Source organism: Cynocephalus volans, chromosome 3 (genome assembly GCF_027409185.1).
Source record: "Cynocephalus volans isolate mCynVol1 chromosome 3, mCynVol1.pri, whole genome shotgun sequence".
NCBI classification, from domain to species: Eukaryota; Metazoa; Chordata; class Mammalia; order Dermoptera; family Cynocephalidae; genus Cynocephalus; species Cynocephalus volans.
The window spans coordinates 39,335,741-39,353,146 of record NC_084462.1 but is presented as its reverse complement, the minus strand read 5'-3'; positions in this window follow the sequence as shown (position 1 = coordinate 39,353,146).

The window sequence follows — 17,406 nt, the reverse complement described above, 5'->3', positions numbered from 1 at the left end:
AATATGTGGGACTTAATCTAATATGTGCTCGAGTTAGATCTGGGATTTTTTGTAACTATACTTAGATTCAGCTCCACAGTGATGGCTTCACATATTTTGAGGGTGAGGGAAAGACATTCCTTCAAGCAGAGCTTCAAATCTAATACCAGTGAGACTTCAAATATCTCTCTGTGCATCAGGCCCAGCTGCTTGTTTTAAAAATGTGGGAAATCTCTCTCTTGGTGTGTATTACTGTCTCTCTCTCTGTCCTCTCAACTCTCCCTGGTCTTTCTCTCTTTCCTTTAAACCCACTTACCAGCTTTTTTGTTTAATGAGGAGTTTTCTTTACTCTTCAGCTCTGTTCCTGGTCTTCAAGCCTCAGGACATCACTCTTCTTCCTAATTCTTTGCTTTTAGTCTTTTTCACACCACCACAGTACACACAATGAAGCTTTTGTGCACCTTGGGAAGGATTGCTGTCAGTTTTCTTTCTCTGTGCAGAGCCCCTGCACAGACCCTTGCACTCAGGAAGGTCTGTGCACTTCAGGGGGTCTTTCTCAGCTCTCCTGTCCTATGGCAGCCCTGTCTAGCCACTACCTTGTACACAGGGAAGCGTCTGTGCGTCCTGATTCTTTGTCTCCCCTACTCTGCTCTTAGCTGTTGGTGTGCTACTCCCATTCTGTTAGTGAAAGTCCTGAAGGAGGGATTTGTCAGGTGGGTTTAAATTTCCTCCAGACTCCTCAGAATACTAATCTCTCATACTATACAATATGAAGTGCATAAAAGTTAGTTAATAATTTGGCTGGTTTCTCATTACAGCCATCCATGGATAGTTTTTTCCTACTTTTTGCTTACCCCCAGAGATTAAAGCAGCAATGGGACTCTTTGGTCCTAGGAGGGGCAGGCCAATTGTGGAATTTTTAAAAACCTTTTTTGGTTTTGCTGTTATTGTTTTGATTGTTTACCCTTGCTTAGGAAGTTCTGCCAATAAAATAATAACTTGAAGATAATATTAGAAAAAAATAGAAATATTAATATTTAGGACAAAATATGATTATTAGTTGTACACAGCATGCTGAAAAGCCCCATAGAATCAACTAGAGTAAAAACAAAAACACCAACTAAGCAAAGTACAAAGAAATGAGTAAAGTTGCTAGTTACCAAATAAATAAAAATGAATAGCCTACTAATTGATGAGCTAAACCTGGTAAGAAAATGAAGAAAATGAAAAGCACATTCACAAGAATGTCAAAATATAATTTAATTTATTTAGGTTTTTCTGATGTGTTTTGTTTCATGGTTTATTCGTATTGCTCATGATGAGGGTGAAACGTTTTGCTTCCAATCCAGAAATGGAAGTCCCTTACAAACATTTTAGCCAAAGAATCCTCAAAAGGCATAGGGTATTTATCATTATGGAATACAACTGGAGATGCCATTATAATGGCCCTGCTTGACCGTGAAATTTCTTTGAAATCTCATGATTTATATTAAAAATTCACCCATAGAATTCATTCTACTTCAAAATATGACAGGGTCATAGAATAAAGGTGCCAGTGCCCTGGCCAACAGTCATTAGGGCTCTACATTTGTTTTAATTTAAAATGACAATTTGATTAACTTTAGCACTCTCTGCAATCAGACTGGGACTGTGTATCTGCCACCTGCATTGTAAAACACTCAGTGCAGGAAAGAATGTGAAACGCGTGACAAAGAGCACTGTCGTTACTGCCAGTACAGGGATACTCTAACTCTACTCAGGGCACGGGTCTATGAAGTAGAGAGGGAGAGACTGAAAATACACTACAGTGAGCTGAACAAAAATTGCTGTCTAAGAGGCGATGCAGTGTGGCATGGGAGAGCGGTATTTCTGCTTAATAAAATGAAAAAATGCAGTGAGGCTGGATCTAGGCATCAACCTTGCACCTTACAAGGACCAAGCATTGAAGGAGCTTATTAAATCATCCAGATTTCCTCTTGAAGAAGGACAGGGTGAGTTTGAGGAGAGTGAGGATGGATTGCAGTGTGTCATTGCTGGGAAGGGGGGAGGGGGTTGATGATGGGAAGGCAGATTCATTTCCCAATAAGTTAGGAGACTGAAAGTGTGCAGAAGTTTTGCTCTCCAGTGGACACATAGAGAAAGGAGATGTTGAGATCAGTGGAGCCTGGGCATTTGTCCAACGGAAGATGCAGACAGTAAAGTGGAGTTACAAGAAGGAACGGCGTGCAGGGAACACTGCCACCTTGTCCCTTCATTCTTCCTCTCTGCACCCCACCTCAGTTCTCTGCCTTCCTTCTTCTCAGGCACTCATGATGTACACTTGATCTGCAAGGCCTGTGCCTCACTCTCCATGCTCCCTTGTATTGCTAAGTACATCCTTGGGCTTGGCTATGTGTTGAAAAGCTCTTTGCAGCCTCTCGTCCTCATATTCTTTTATTCTTTCATGAGCCTGTCCTGAACATTAAATTCCTATTCCAAGAGTTTTTAGAAAAGCACATCTGGTGGGAAGGGAGAAATGGAATCAGTCACAAGGTGGCAGAAGAGTTCAGCCACACCCTCCACTAACAGTCTTGAGAAGACTCAACTTCTTGAGCAAGTGGGGAGGGTTTGGGGGTTGAGGTGCCACTTGTTCTGCTGGGACCACTGAGGATGGGAAGTCAGGATTGACACCAGCTCTACTGAGGTCCCTCAGAGCCAGGCTGGGATGAAGCCCAGGAGGGGTTTCCATAAGAATGTGTCTTCCAAGGTCACCCAAGGACATTTCCCTAAGGAAGGGTGAAGGGGAGTGGACAGAGCAACATCACCTGCACATTGGGTTCTGCCCAGATAAGGGAACACTGCATTCCTTAACCAGAACAAACACACAAACAATAAAAGATGAAAAGAGTAAGGGTTTGGGTGTGTAAAGAGAATTTCTGAATGAGCCATGTAAGTTGGGCAGAGGGACATGACCCTGGCAACTCTTGACCACATTCTGTCCCCCTCAACCAATTCCATCCACACGGACCTCCCTGTTGCCCTCGGGTCCAGGTCCAGCACCTGGGCTGTTGCAGAAGCCATGCCCTCTGCCCCAGACACTCTTCTGTTCTACCAAGAAATGCCCAGAGCTCACTCCCTAAGTTCTTTCAGGCCTCTTCCCAAGGGTCATCTTCTCAAAGAGGCCTTCCTTGGCAGATCCCTGTAAATCTTAATCCCTTATTCTACCCTGGGGCTTGCTACCTGAAAGTTTCATGTACTTTTTCATTTGTATGACCTATCTTTTCCCATTAGACTACATGGTCCATGCAGGCAAGGGCTTTGTGTCCTTCATTCAGTGCTGTAACCCATGTTCCTAGATCAAGGACTAGAGCCTCATATATGATCAGTCCCTATTTTGTTCACTAGTGAATCAATGAATGAATGTAAGCACACATTTCAAGAAGACAATACATCAAAATGCTGAGAGTGGCTATTTCCACCTGTTGGGATTGTGTTCCCTTTACCTTTACCAATTTTGTTTTACACATTTTTCTAAATTCTATACAGTAGTCCCCTCTTATCCACAGTTTCGTTTTCTGCAGTTTCAATTACCCATGGCCAACTGTAGTCTGAAAATATCACAGTACGACAGAGAGAGAGAGAGAGAGGAGAGAGACCACATTTGTGTCATTTTATTATAGCGTACTGGTATAATTCTTCTATTTTATTATCGGTTATTGTTGTTAATCTCTTACTATGCCTAATTTATAAGTTAAACTCTACCATAAGTATGTTTGTATAGGACAAAACTTAACATATATAAGATTTGTGACTATCCAAGAGTTCAGGCATCCACTGGGGGTCTTGAACATATCCTCCACGGATAAGGGGGGGACGACTTTACAGATCCTAGGCCAGACCACCTCAGGTGAAAATCCCAGGGAGGTCATTAACAAGCTCTGTGATCAAGGGCGTGGGAGGGTACTTCAAAAAGTTTGTGGAAAAATAGAATTAAATAAAAGATAATACAAATCGTTCCATGAACTTTTGCAGTACCCTTGTATTAGTTAATATCTATGTGCCTGAGTTTCCTCACCTGTAAAACGGTGGTAACAATAATACATAGCCTTCGATTGTTGTAAGGATTACATGTTAAGTGTTTCGCAAACATTAGCCATAACTGTTAGTGTCATCATTACTACTCCATTGTATTGTGTGGACTGTTATGATCTTACAGAATTATAGAAGTCTTACATCCTTTCTCTTTTTAGTCTTCCAATCTGCTTTTTTCAGAATGTTGGGTTTTAAAATTCTCATATTACCAGGCACATTTTGTATCCAAAAGGATGAATGCCACACTTTTCTTAAAAAAAAAAAAAATTACATATATATATATATATATATATATATATATATTTATTTATTTATTTATAGTTCTATCTCTGGCACTACTATTATCATTTATTTATTTTAACTTTTTATTACGAAATAATCTTAGACTCACGTAGAAGTTGCAAAAATAATTCAGAGGGTTCCTGTGTCTCTTTCATCCAGCTTCTCCAGTGATAACAAGTATCATAATTGTCATACAGTAATCAAAACCAGGAAATTGACATTGGTATAATATTATTAAATAATCTCCAAACCTTATTCAGATTTCTCCAGTTTTGAAATGCAGTCATTTTTTTTGAGGAAGTGTATAGTTTTGTGAAATTTTGCTACATGTATAGATTTGTGTAACCATCAATTTAATTACAGGTTACAGGATTGTTCTGTAATTACTAAGAAATTCTCTCATGTTACCTCTTTATAGTCACACATTCCCGCTAACCCTGGCAACCACTTATCTGTTATCCACTGCTATAATTTTGTCATTTACAGAATGTTATAAAATTGGTATTATACAATACATAACCTTTTGAAATTTTTTTTTTTGCACTCAATGCATGCACTCTGTATTTGCTGAAGCTGCTGTGTGTAACAATGTTTAGTTTCTTTTCATTACTGAGTAATATTCCACTGTGTATATGTACCACAGTTTGATCACCCATTTACCTGCTGAAAGACATGTGGGTTCTTTTCAGTTGTAGACTACTGCAAAACAAAGATTCTGTAAGCATTAGTGCACAAATTTTGGTATAAACATATGCTTTCATTTCTATAGAGTAACCCAAGAGTGGGATAACTGGGTCACATGGTAAGGGTATTTTTAACTTTACAGAAACTGCCAACTCATTTTGCAGAGTGGCTGTATAATTTTACATTTCCATTTTGCAATATGGGAGATTTCCTGTTGCTCCACTTCCTCTCTTGGATATTAACATTATATTTTCTTTTAGCCATTCTTACGTGTGTAGTGGGATCTCAGTGTGACATTAATTTACATTTCCCTAGTGGCTAATGGTGTTGACCATATTTTTATGCGCTTATTTCCCATCCATCTGTCCTGTGTGGTTACATGATTGTTCCAATTGCTGGACTTTCTTCTCACTGGATTGTTTGTTTTCTTAACGTACAGTTTAGAGATTTATTTATATATTCTGGATACAAGTCCTTTTCTGGATATATGATCTGCATATTTGTATATTTTCCTCAAGCTTGTGGCTTTTCTTTTCATTCTCTTAACTGTGTCTTTCAGAGAACAAGATTTTAATCTTGTTTAGGTCTAATTTGTCAGTTCTTCCTCTTGTGAGTCATGCTCCTGGCATCCTAGGAACTCATCATCAATACCTCCTGAATATTCCCCCATGTTTTCCTTTAAGACTTTTAGAGTTCTACGGATTACATTTAGAACTATAATCCATTTTGAGTTAATTTTTGAATAAGGTGTGAGGTGTATGTTGAGGTGTTGGAGGTTGGGTGAATTGATTGTTTTTGCATGTAGATGTCTAATTGCTCAGGCGTTATTTGTTGAAAAGACTATCCTTTCGTTGAATTGCTTTTTGGACCTTTGTCAGAAATCAGTTGGCTGTGTTTGTGTGAGTCTATTTCTGAGTTCCACATTCTGCTCTAGTGATCTATGTATCTACCCCTCTGCCAAATACTACACTGTCATAATTGCCAATTGCCTTCTTAAAAGAGGCTAGAACAATTCCTTCAACTTTATTCACCTTTTACAACATTTTTTAGCTATTCCAGTTCCTTTTCTTTTCAGTATAAATTTGAGAATCAGCTTGTCCACATCTAAGGTGTCCAGCTTTTTAGAGAGTCAACCCAGGACATAGTCATAACAGACAAAAGGAATCATAATAATGTAATACAAACATAATAAATAATTATTCACATATCTTTTATTACTTTAATATAAAATGTAAAAAAATAGGGGTTACTTGGAATTATATATTGTTCTGTGACATTTAATTATGTATCACATAGGTGGTATTTTTTAAACAAAACAAACTAGTTAATAGTGGTAGTTGGTAGTAATTAATAATAGGACTAATAAACAAGTAATTTATATATGAGAAAATACAATATTTTTTAATGTTGGTTGATACAAAAATTTATTCAAACTCTTGATTGCACATTTGCATATTGTAGGATATATTCTGGTTATTTTAAAAATACATAATAAATGTGGACTTTTAGAAGGAGAATATAAAGTCAAGAGGACTACAGGATATTCCAATATTTAATTCAAAAATACTAATGATGTAATTTTTTCTTTCCCATGGGGTAATTTTTTTCTCCTTCTGTTTTGTTTGTTTGTTTGTTTGTTGTTGTTGTTGTTTGTTTTTGTTTTGGCAGCTGGCCAGTTTGGGGATCTGAACTCTTGACCTTGGTGTTATGAGCACCATACTCTAACCCAGTGAGGCCAGCCCATCCTTCTGTTTTGATTTTCAATAATGTTTCTTTATGATGCCTGCAGTTTTTGTACCTTTCTTTTATGTAGTGATAAAACTATAATTCACTTTAACTTGTAGCTCTGTTTCATTAAGTCCATATTACACTAATTCTGAGTGTAAATCCAATGTAATGACATCAAACTATGTTTCCAACAAGAACATTTGAACATGAAATACTTAAGATTTTACCAACCAGCAACAGTAGATTTTTAGGTTTGCAAGAATTACTATCCAGCTTTCAAAAAATATTCATCCACTTGGTATCTTCAGCTTGTTTTGGTAGAGTAGTTTTTTGTCAATGCATCTATGAATTTGTCATATAGGCTATTGACATTTACAATGTCCGTGATTTATACACATCCCAAATGCACTGCCTGTCATCATAAGTTAACCCTCTTTCTCATGAGCAATGGTTTCAAAGTGCAGAAGTAATTTGAACTTGCAAAATCGAATTTGGATTCCAAACAAGTTATAATTCCTAAAAAGAAATTGAGGAATCCCATTTAACTTAGCTTAGTTTTCTGATTTTTATTTTATTTTTATTTTTTTAAATTCTGAAGCAGTCTTATTTCCCTAAAACATGAGAGATTTTTGTTTGTTTGTTTTGTTTTTGCTGTGTCGCTTTTTTGGCAATGAAAAGTTTTGGGTGCAACCATAACATCAAGTAACTCAAGTGAGGTCAGTTCATCTTTTTCTATGCTCCTTGTGGCCTCTTCAAAGATCATCAACAGTTTTGGGGAAAAAAATATAAATTTCTGCTTTATCATTCTCCTTTCCTTTATTCTCATCCTCAATGTATTTTCTTTTTCTTTTTCTTTTTTTTTTTTATGCTTAAGTAAGTCTATCCTTTGTTCAGCTAAGAGTGCCAACATTTGTGATCTTAGAATGAAGTCAAAGGAAACTAAAATGGGTTTTCCTTAATGCAACCATGTGCAAAATCACTCTTTATCATAACGAATGATCTGTAAAAATATTTGTGCACTTTATTTTTCATTTGAAATATTTTATTTCCTTTATCAAATTTAAAAGACTGAAGCAAAAATGTTAAAATGTTAATAGCCTTTCTTTTTTTTTTTAAATTTTATTTTGTCGATATACATTGTGGCTGATTATTGCTCCCCATCACCAAAACCTCCCTCCCCTCTCCCTTCCCTCCCCCAACAATGTCCTTTCTGTTTGCTTGTCGTATCAACTTCAAGTAATTGTGGTTGTTATATCTCAATGTATTTTCAAATTGGAGAAAGACATTTTTCTCTCACCCTTTGAAAGTATGACTTTATGATATACCAACATTTTTATTTCTTTTCATGGCTGGCAACAATGAGAGCCATCATGTAGGCACATGTCTAAGGTGCTATCTCCTTTTATTTCTGAAAAGCCGACAATGTCATTCATGTTTCTGCATGTTTTCAGAAAACTAAAGAGATAAAAAATTTTAATTATGAAATCCTCAAAATCAAAAGTGAGCATACGCCCCTTTTTAGCGGTGCTATGTAAAACGTATGTGAGAAATTTAGCAAGTAATATATTTTCTCTTTAAAAAAATAACCTCATAAACTGAATGGAACTTGACAAAATTATTTTCGCAATGTCTGCCAAATATGCATATAGATGAGAAAATTCTAGTTAGTATTTGAATAAGATGTCAATATTCTTTTGTGTTTTTTATGGTTTAATTAAAATTTTCATAGAAACCCAGAAGATAACTTGAAGCTCAATTTTTCAAATCAAAATGCCTAAAATATGGGCTGGCCCCATGGCTCGCTCAGGAGAGTGTGGCGCTGGTAGCACCGAGGCCGCGGGTTCGGATCCTATATAGGGATGGCTGATGCACTCACTGGCTGAGCGTGGTGCGGATGACACTGTACCAAGGGTTGCAACCCCCTTACCGGTCAGAAAAAAAAAATGCCTAAAATATGAGATACTTTTTTTTTCCTGTTTTTGCTGTGATTAGATGCATCACTTGATATACCAAAGAAAGAATAATTTACAGTAAGGCCTGACTGAATCAGCTCTCTACTGTGTGGAACTAATGCATCTGTTATCAAAATTTCCCATATTATTTGCCCAAAGGATATTTTATTTGGCACTTATACATCAGGGAATGTATCTTGACTCAGTTTCAGAGAGCAACTAATAAAGTGATGTGATGGTGCGTGTTTGCTTGTGTGGTGTACCCAAGCTGATTCAGTACCTGCTACTGTCGACTGAGTGTTGGTGTCTTTTTAGAAGATAAATACAAAACAAAAAAAAAAAACACAAACATACAAACAAGAAACAACAACCAAAACCACTTTTTGATTCTTTTAGAAGTACTTCCTAGATTCATGCCCAAATGGTAAGATTTAGTCTCCACACAGAGGGAAAATGATGTGGAGACATGGGGAGAAGATGGCCATCTATGAAGACAAGAAGAGAGGCCTGGGCAGATCCCTTCTTCATGGCCTGAGAAAGAACCAACCCTGCTGACACCTTCATCTCAGATGTCCGGCATCTGGAACAGAGAGAAAATGAGTTTCTGTCGCTTAAGCTGCCCAGTGTGGGGTACCTCGTTATGGTAGCACTTGCAAAGCAATGCAGATGACATCGCCTTCTCCACCATGCCCAATCCCAGATTATTTTCTGTGTATTGTGCAATATGCTCTGCTTTGTTTATCTACCTTTCTAATCCAGTTGTGTGTACTCTTTGTATGCCATTAGATTAACATGATCATTGAGCATTTAAGGCCGTGCTGTGATGGTGCTGTAAGTGTTCTTGTTTTCACTGTCTGAATTCCTGGAAAAACATGGTCACACATTCATAGTGATAGAAATTGAACCTGCACTAAATTGGTACAAAGCAGAACAGTTAATCCACAGGTAAGTCAAAAACAGACGCACACTCATGATTGCAGTATGCTTCAGTCACACATTTAAGTTACCCACGTTGACATAATGCAGTAACAGATGGTCCATTACCATGAACTACAAATCGTGGCTGATCACATCAGTGGTCAGGGGGGAAAAAAACAGTGGCAGTGGCTGGGGAAAACAGGTGATACGTGCTATCTCCATTTGACACTAAAATGCATCCAGCTCCTGTTTAGGGGCTGCCATATGGGTTTCGTAGTTTTCCCTCCAATTCTCTTCACTCATAGCTCCAAACTTGGTTTTTTTCACATCCCACACAGGCTTCCTGGGAAGTGGGACTAAAATCAGGACAATCCCAGACAAACCGCTGGCATTTTAAAAGGAATTGCATTAATCCTACACATCTATTTGATCTTTTTGCCATGTTTGATCCTGGGGGTCTGGGGAGACCCAGTAGCTGGCTTCAACCCACCCCATCCTCTTACCAGGTTCTTGACTCAGCCAAAGGAAAGAATTCAAGAGCAGACTCACAGTAGAAAGTGAGAACAGGTTTAATATAATAGATAAGAAATACAGATTCCACAGAGACAGTGTGACCTAGCTCTAGAGACTGGGCAGAGCCCACACCAAGTTTAATACAAAAGTAAGAAATGCACATTTAAAGTTCAGCACACAGTGTAGGCTGGCTTAAGAGAGTGAGCAGCCACCTGCTAAAAGTAACTTTGATACAAGCAGAAAGCATATACACCTCAGACAGCAAAGTACAGGTCGCCTCCAGGAGAGTGAGCAACCGCCCTGTCTTCTGCTGGGATTTGGCTTTTACAGTTTCTCTATCTAATGAATATTCAATTAAGGAGGCACTTCCCTATTATACAACAGTCTTACACATGCTTAGTTGGTCTCTTTCTGGAGCACATTCATTGGTCAAATCCCACCACATGCACCACACATGTTCAAGAATATTCTGTGCTCTTTAGCACCCCTAGTGGAAGGTCATTCAGCTACCAGAGTTATATATCCTTTCTCTACTGAGCATGCCCAGCCATTGGATTTTCATAAGCCAGCTGCCCAAGTTCTCAATTTCCTCAGGTTGGTGAGAAAATTAGGTCTAACTAGCAATAGTAACTCTCTTTTAGGGAGGGCCTAGAGGAAGGGCCTGAGACCTCTGGATCTCAGGAAACCCAGAAGTGTGTCCTGAAACCCAAACCCAGGGAAACTGAGCACCTCCTATCTCATGTTGAATCTTCTATGAACATGATATTTCTCTCCATTTATTTAGGTCTTCTTTGATTTTTTATCAGTGTTTTATGTGCTTTTCAAAATAAATATCCTATACATGCTCTGTTAGATGTATACATAGGTATTTTTTAGCTATTGTACATGGTACCAAGTTTTACATTTTGTTTTCCAATTGTTATTGCTAGTATATAAAAATAATTGATTTTATGTGTTGGCCTTGTATTCTGTGATCTTGCTAAACTTACTTATTAGTTCTGGGAGTTTTTTGATTGGTTGCTTTTGTAGATTATTTGAAATTATTTTATGTAGACAATCATTTGCAAACAGAGACAGCTTGCTTTCTTCATTTTCAGTCTGTAAGCGTTTTGCTTCTTTTTCTTATCTTATTAAACTTGGTTGGACTTTCACTACCAGGTGGAAGAGGAGTGTAAGAGTGGACACCCCACTCTTGTATCCAGTCTTAGAAGTATTCAGTCTTTTGCCATTAAACATTAAGTAATGTTAACCGTAAGTGCTGTTTTTTTGTTTGATTTTAAGATGTGCTTTTTTTTTATCAGATTGGTGATGTTTCTTTCTTTGCCCATTTTTCTGAGAGTTTTTATCATGATTGAGATTTGAATTTTGTCACATGCCTTTTCTGCATAAATTCATAGGGTCGTGTGGTTTTTCTTATTAAGATTGTTAATACGGTAAATTATGATGATTGATTTTTGAATATTGAGACAGCCTTGCACTCCTGGAATAAAAAAAGAAACATACTGGTAAATAAATTTTCTAAGATCCACTAGAGTCTGCCATAGCAGACTGTCCTGGAAGGACCTCCATCCTCCATTCTTTAGGACAATTCTGGGACTGTCTTTCTTATCACTTGACCTCTATGTCTTAATTTTTGACTCCCACTGCCACTCCTCTGAGAAAATAGAAAACCATCAGCTTCTTGTCACAGATACAAACAGGAATCCATCAGTCAGTCACCTTATCCTTCTCTGTTATCCCTACAGAGAATGCATTCCTACCTCTGTTTAGGGCTAGTGACTCTACTTAAAATGTAGATCTGACCGGGCCCTCACTCTGGCTTCTCTTTGTCAGCAACTGAATATTCAAGTCAGTCACACTCACTGGCTGCTCAGTTCTCAGCCCGCTGATGCTTGTCTCCTGTTGCCATCTGTCCCACTGAAGTTGCTCTTCATAGGAGAAGATTGATCTCTTAGTAATTTCAGTGGACCCCCCCCTCAGTTATTTCAATACTTCAGTAATTTCGTTCTAAATTTAACAAAACCAATCCTCTCCTCCTTCCCTTGGCTTCTCTAAAACCACATTCTCTAAATCTCACTTTCTTCCTATTCTCAGTCCATTGTTTCTTGATTTTATTGGACAGTTCTCTTTTTGCTTATCCATTTAATATTTGTTCTCCTAAATACTCTGTCCTGCACCTTATCCTTCTCACTGTCCATGGTTCCCAAACACATATGCTTTTAGAAATAAAAAGTAATATAAATACTTGAGGATAGCTGGTGTTAGTGTCTGAAAGTGAACGGAAGAATACATGGCCTGCCTAAACTGCTCAAGCAAAGCACAGATTACTTTCCAGATCCATGCCCTCACCCTAAGCAATGTCATTCACTCCCATTCATGGGTCATGAAATTCTAATCTACACCTTCATTTCTTCTCTTGTAAATTACACCCCAATCAAATGAACACCTCTGTTAAGATGCCTCATATTCACATCGAACTTAAAATGCCTAAAACTGAATTCATCACCCTCCCACACAAACCCGTTCTCTCTTTGCCTCTGAAACTCAATAACTGACACTACTCAAGAGGTTATGCGTGCCAGCAACCTAGCCGTAATCCTTGACTCCTCCCTGTCCTTATTTCTAGCATTTCATCAATTCTCAATTTTTGTCACCTTAATCTCCAAATATTTCTCATTTTTTCCCACCAATCTTTATATTACTCATTCCCTGGTTAAGGCCACTGTTGTCTCTCACCTGGCTTAATGCTAAACACACATTATGCTTCTGAACTAAATGCCCTTTAATCCTTTATCTTATCAGCAATGATCCTCCTCAATGCATATGTCCCCTCCTTGTGAATGCTTATGATACCTGACAACATTTAACACCCTTGGCCACTTCCTGTGGCTCAAAGTGCAGCTATTTTGATTTCCATGATCTGACATTCTCCTGGCATACTTTTCTCTCTCTCATCCAGCTACCCTTTATGGTCACTTTGCGAGCTCTTCCTTCCATCCTAGACATGGGAGTGTTTCAGTTTCCCAGAATATAATCATGAACATGCTTTTCTTTACTCTTTATACTTTCTGTCTGGATAAATATATTGTTCCAGTGTAGTGCTGTGATTCTATCTCAGGAGCTCTAGCATTTTTTTTTTTTTTCTTTTTGTCTACCTCGTATCTCCGTTAGGATATTTCATAGAGTCCTCATATATAAACTCTTCATTGTTTTTGGCCAGAATCTGTTCTTTCCCCCTTCTTCCCTATCTCATTAAATTTCATGCACTACTCACCCTGGGCTGAAGCCTGAAACCTGACAGTCAGGTCTCATTCCTCCATGTCCCTCACCTGAGAATCCTCCGTTCCTCAATTGAGTCCAAAATACACCCTCCCCCATCTTCTCTATGTCACCTTCATTTCAATTTTGACCTTTACCCTTCTCAACTCATTCTGAATGTACTAAGCAGAGTAATATTTTAAAAGCATAATGCCAGTCAAATCAGTCCCAAACTCTTCAGTGATTTCCGTTTATTCTTCAAATACAATCTGTCTGCTTACCGTTGCCTGCAGGGCTGGCCTGATGCCTCCTTCTCAGTCCGAGTTCTCTGTTCCCTTCTCCTTCCACACTCCCTGGAATGCACCGCTATCATTAGCGTTTCCTGAGAAGATAACGAAACTGAATTCAAAATAATACTCTGACTTTTGATGAGATAACCACACCAGAGATGTGAGGCAGACAATTAATAAAGACACCCAGCTCATGACAGAGAGTCATGATCCTGCACTGGAGCAACACATTTATCTAGTGGTGCAAGCTTCAGAACCAAAAGTCCTAACTCTATTGTTGTGGTGATTGCCATGATTTGAGTGAAGTTCTGATTCCATGTTCTAATTGACGAGGCCTGAGTAGAGTTCCTGTGCCTGACCTAAGTACTGAAGCAAGGAGATATAATTACTCCGCCGTTATAAGCTAATCGGGGTCCACCCGTGGTCAGCAATACTCAAAATTTCCATTATCTCCCACTGTGCGTTCAGTAAATGCACAGTGGGAGATGATAGAAAAAATCTTGGAAATTTAAACCAGTTAGGGATGCTTTGAGCTGCACAAAACAGACAGACAAAAACATAAGACAATAGCTTAAAGAAATAGGGCTTTATTCTGCATGCCAAGAAATGCAGAGATAAGTACGGGGCTACTGGTATTTTTCAGTGGTTTGAAGATGTCAGGCTCAACCTGTCTGTGATTCTTTTGGCTCTTTCCATACTTTTTATTAGGAGCTGAAATAGCACAAATAGACTTATCCTTACATCTCATGACTGGCACAAGGCTGAAAGATGGAGAAATCAAATATTTACTTTGCGCAGCTTCAGCTATAAAGACAGGCAATGACAGGGTGCTGGGCGCTGCACACTGGTCAGCCCATTTATAACGTTACGTCCAGCAGTGAAGGCAACTGTAAAATTCAGTTCATTAACTCTGTGTCTTCATATTTACTGTTTTCTCTGCCTTGACTCTTGTTCCCTCTACTGATTGCTAGCTCTCTATTTGTCCTTCAAGTATCAGCTGAAATTTTACCTCTTCAGAAAATTATTTCCTGAGCACCCTGTCTTGGCTGTTCTCCTTAACCATTCTGTATCACTGTAACCAAGTCATTTCTTGAATATATCTTATCTAATCATGTAATTTGTATTTAATGGTTCATTTGTTTACCTTTCTTATTGTGTTCTATCAACACTATGGGTTTATAAGCAAACCCCTTGAGACCAAGAGCTTTCTTTGTTAAATTCACCAATATGTACCAGTCCTCAGCACAGTTTGCCATATAGTCGGAGCTCAGTAATCTCTATTAAATAAATTCATAAAGAAATAAACTTATACATAAAACAGCAGAAGCTGTAAGAATTTTTTATATCAAATATGTGGGCTAATAAGGGGGCACACAAAACTCTTTGGATATGGAAAATATGAAATATAGTTAAAGGCTCCAACCCGTAGTAGGTGAAACAAAGAATAACAGGGCAGATTAAGGATAAGGAGCAATGTTTTAAACCTCCAATTAGAAATTAAAAACAAAAACTGAAAATGAAGGCACTTAGAAAAAGGCTGTCCTTCAGTATAATCTCTTTTAAATCTGTTGAGACGTCAGATGTCATGTGATTAAAAAATAACCCTCTCTTCTTACTCATATCTTTGAGGAAATTGTATCTTCAGGGTATTATTTTTCTCTTTATCTGATGATCTAGCCTCTAGCCAATTCTGAAATTTGTTTACTTCCTATCTCTTTACTATGCTTCCAGAAACTTATTTTATGGCCACACATGCTTCCGCGTGTGTTTACACAGCAGTTCCGCAGACACAAAGAAACCCTCCTCCCAAGTCTACCCTTCCCCTCACCACTTTCATGTTGTTAATTACTTCTTGTCCTATAGACGCTAATTTGTACATCTCTGCTCTCGGAAAGCCTGAGTTGTGTGCACCTGTTGGTGCCTCTTCAGCCTCCACACTTCTCCAAGGCTGGCACTCACTGCAGTGAATTGGGTTCTTTTAATTCACCTGCTTCTTTCAATGTATTGAATGCTCTGCAGCACAGGACAATGTCTGTTCTGTTCATTCTTGCATCCCTGCCTCCTCGCATAGCATCTGCAACAAATTAGGCACAATTCCTAATAAATACGTAAGGTAGCACACAGTACTCTGTACAACTATAGCAGGGTGCAAGAATGTCAGTTTCACTTCACTTAAGCTACTAACAGGATATTCACTTTTATTATATATTTGACCAATTAGTATATAAAAAGTATCTTGATTTAATGAGTGAGGTTGAATTTTTTTTTCTTCTCATTTTCTTACTTGATATTACTGTTTACCTTTGGAACACTAACCTCTTTGCTTCTTTGGCCCACTTACCTAGCAAAAAGTTGGTTATTTATGCTATTTCTCCTTTTAAAAAATGCTGGATATTGGCTCGTTTTGTTGGTGTGTTAGAAGAACTGACTCTTGAAACAGTTTTTTGTTTTTGCTATTTTTCTGATTGTGTTTTTTCTTTCACTAATCTAAACTTATCTGTATTTCTTCTACTGCCAATTGGTTGACTGTTGTTTGCTACAGTGGCTTTTGTTTTCCTGTGTGGAGGGGTAAGTCTTTTCTAATGTTTTGAGTTTATTAACTCATATAGCAAATACTTATCAAGTACATGCACATGCCAGTGCCTAAGTCAAGCATCAATAAAATGGTGAACAGGAAAGATAAAGTTCTTACCCTTAAGCATCTAACAATCCAGGAGGAGAGAGATAAAATGCACTTATTTATAAACACCATGTGTATTTTGGGTGGGGAGTTTAGAACATGGCTATAAAACTTGGAGGGCTGGGAGAGAGTTTCCTTAGGAAGTGGTGTTCCTGAGTTGGTCAGGAAAGGCTCAAGGTGGAGGGGGTCATAGAAGGCTTTTCAAGCAGAGGGAGTACTTAACTGCACAAGAATTTCATTTAAAATATTTCTTTCCTATTCAATAACGATATTAGTCATTTATCCTCAGGGCTGCTTAAACTAGGTATCATTATATTTTATATTAAATTTACAAAGGCCCTTGTTGCCCTCTATGACTTTAATAAAATGAAGTTAATTAGAGTGAAATATGTATGTGAGTGTTTGTAAAGAAATAAGGTTCTGGTTGGCAGATAGAAGGTCACATGTTATGGGGAAATTAGGAAAACCTTTCCCAGCGCTGCTGGGCCTTACCACACTGTCATCCTGGACTGGAACACTGAGGATCTACTGACCCCTTCCTGAATGACCTATCCCAACACTTTGCTGGTGAACCTGTCAGAAAACATGTGACAACCTCTCCAACATTTCAGTTCAGAGCCCAGCATGAGAACCTAAGTGAGTTGCTGTATGCTCCTTCCCTGAGCCCCAAGCTGCTGTCTCTGCAGGACCACATGTCACGAATTAAACTCATTCCACATGTGGGAAGTCTGTTCCTCTAGGTCAGGCTGCCTCTGAGACAGCCCAGGAGCCAAACAGCCCTGCCCATGTGCTCCTTGCTTCTCACCATCCTGTCCTTCTGCAAAGGTTTGATCTGGGGTGCCTGTGTCAGGGAGCTTGAGTCAGCTTTGGAGAGGGTGGTTCCCCTGCCTCCCACAGCAGAGAGGAACGTGGACACACACATAGGGAGTTAGGAGGGGAGGGGAGGGGAACGTCTGCTTGGACATTTCTAGGTCTGACTGCAGGGAGTATATGCGGGTTACAGATGCTTCAAGGAGTCAGTCCAGCAGTGAGGGAAGCATTAGGGAATTAG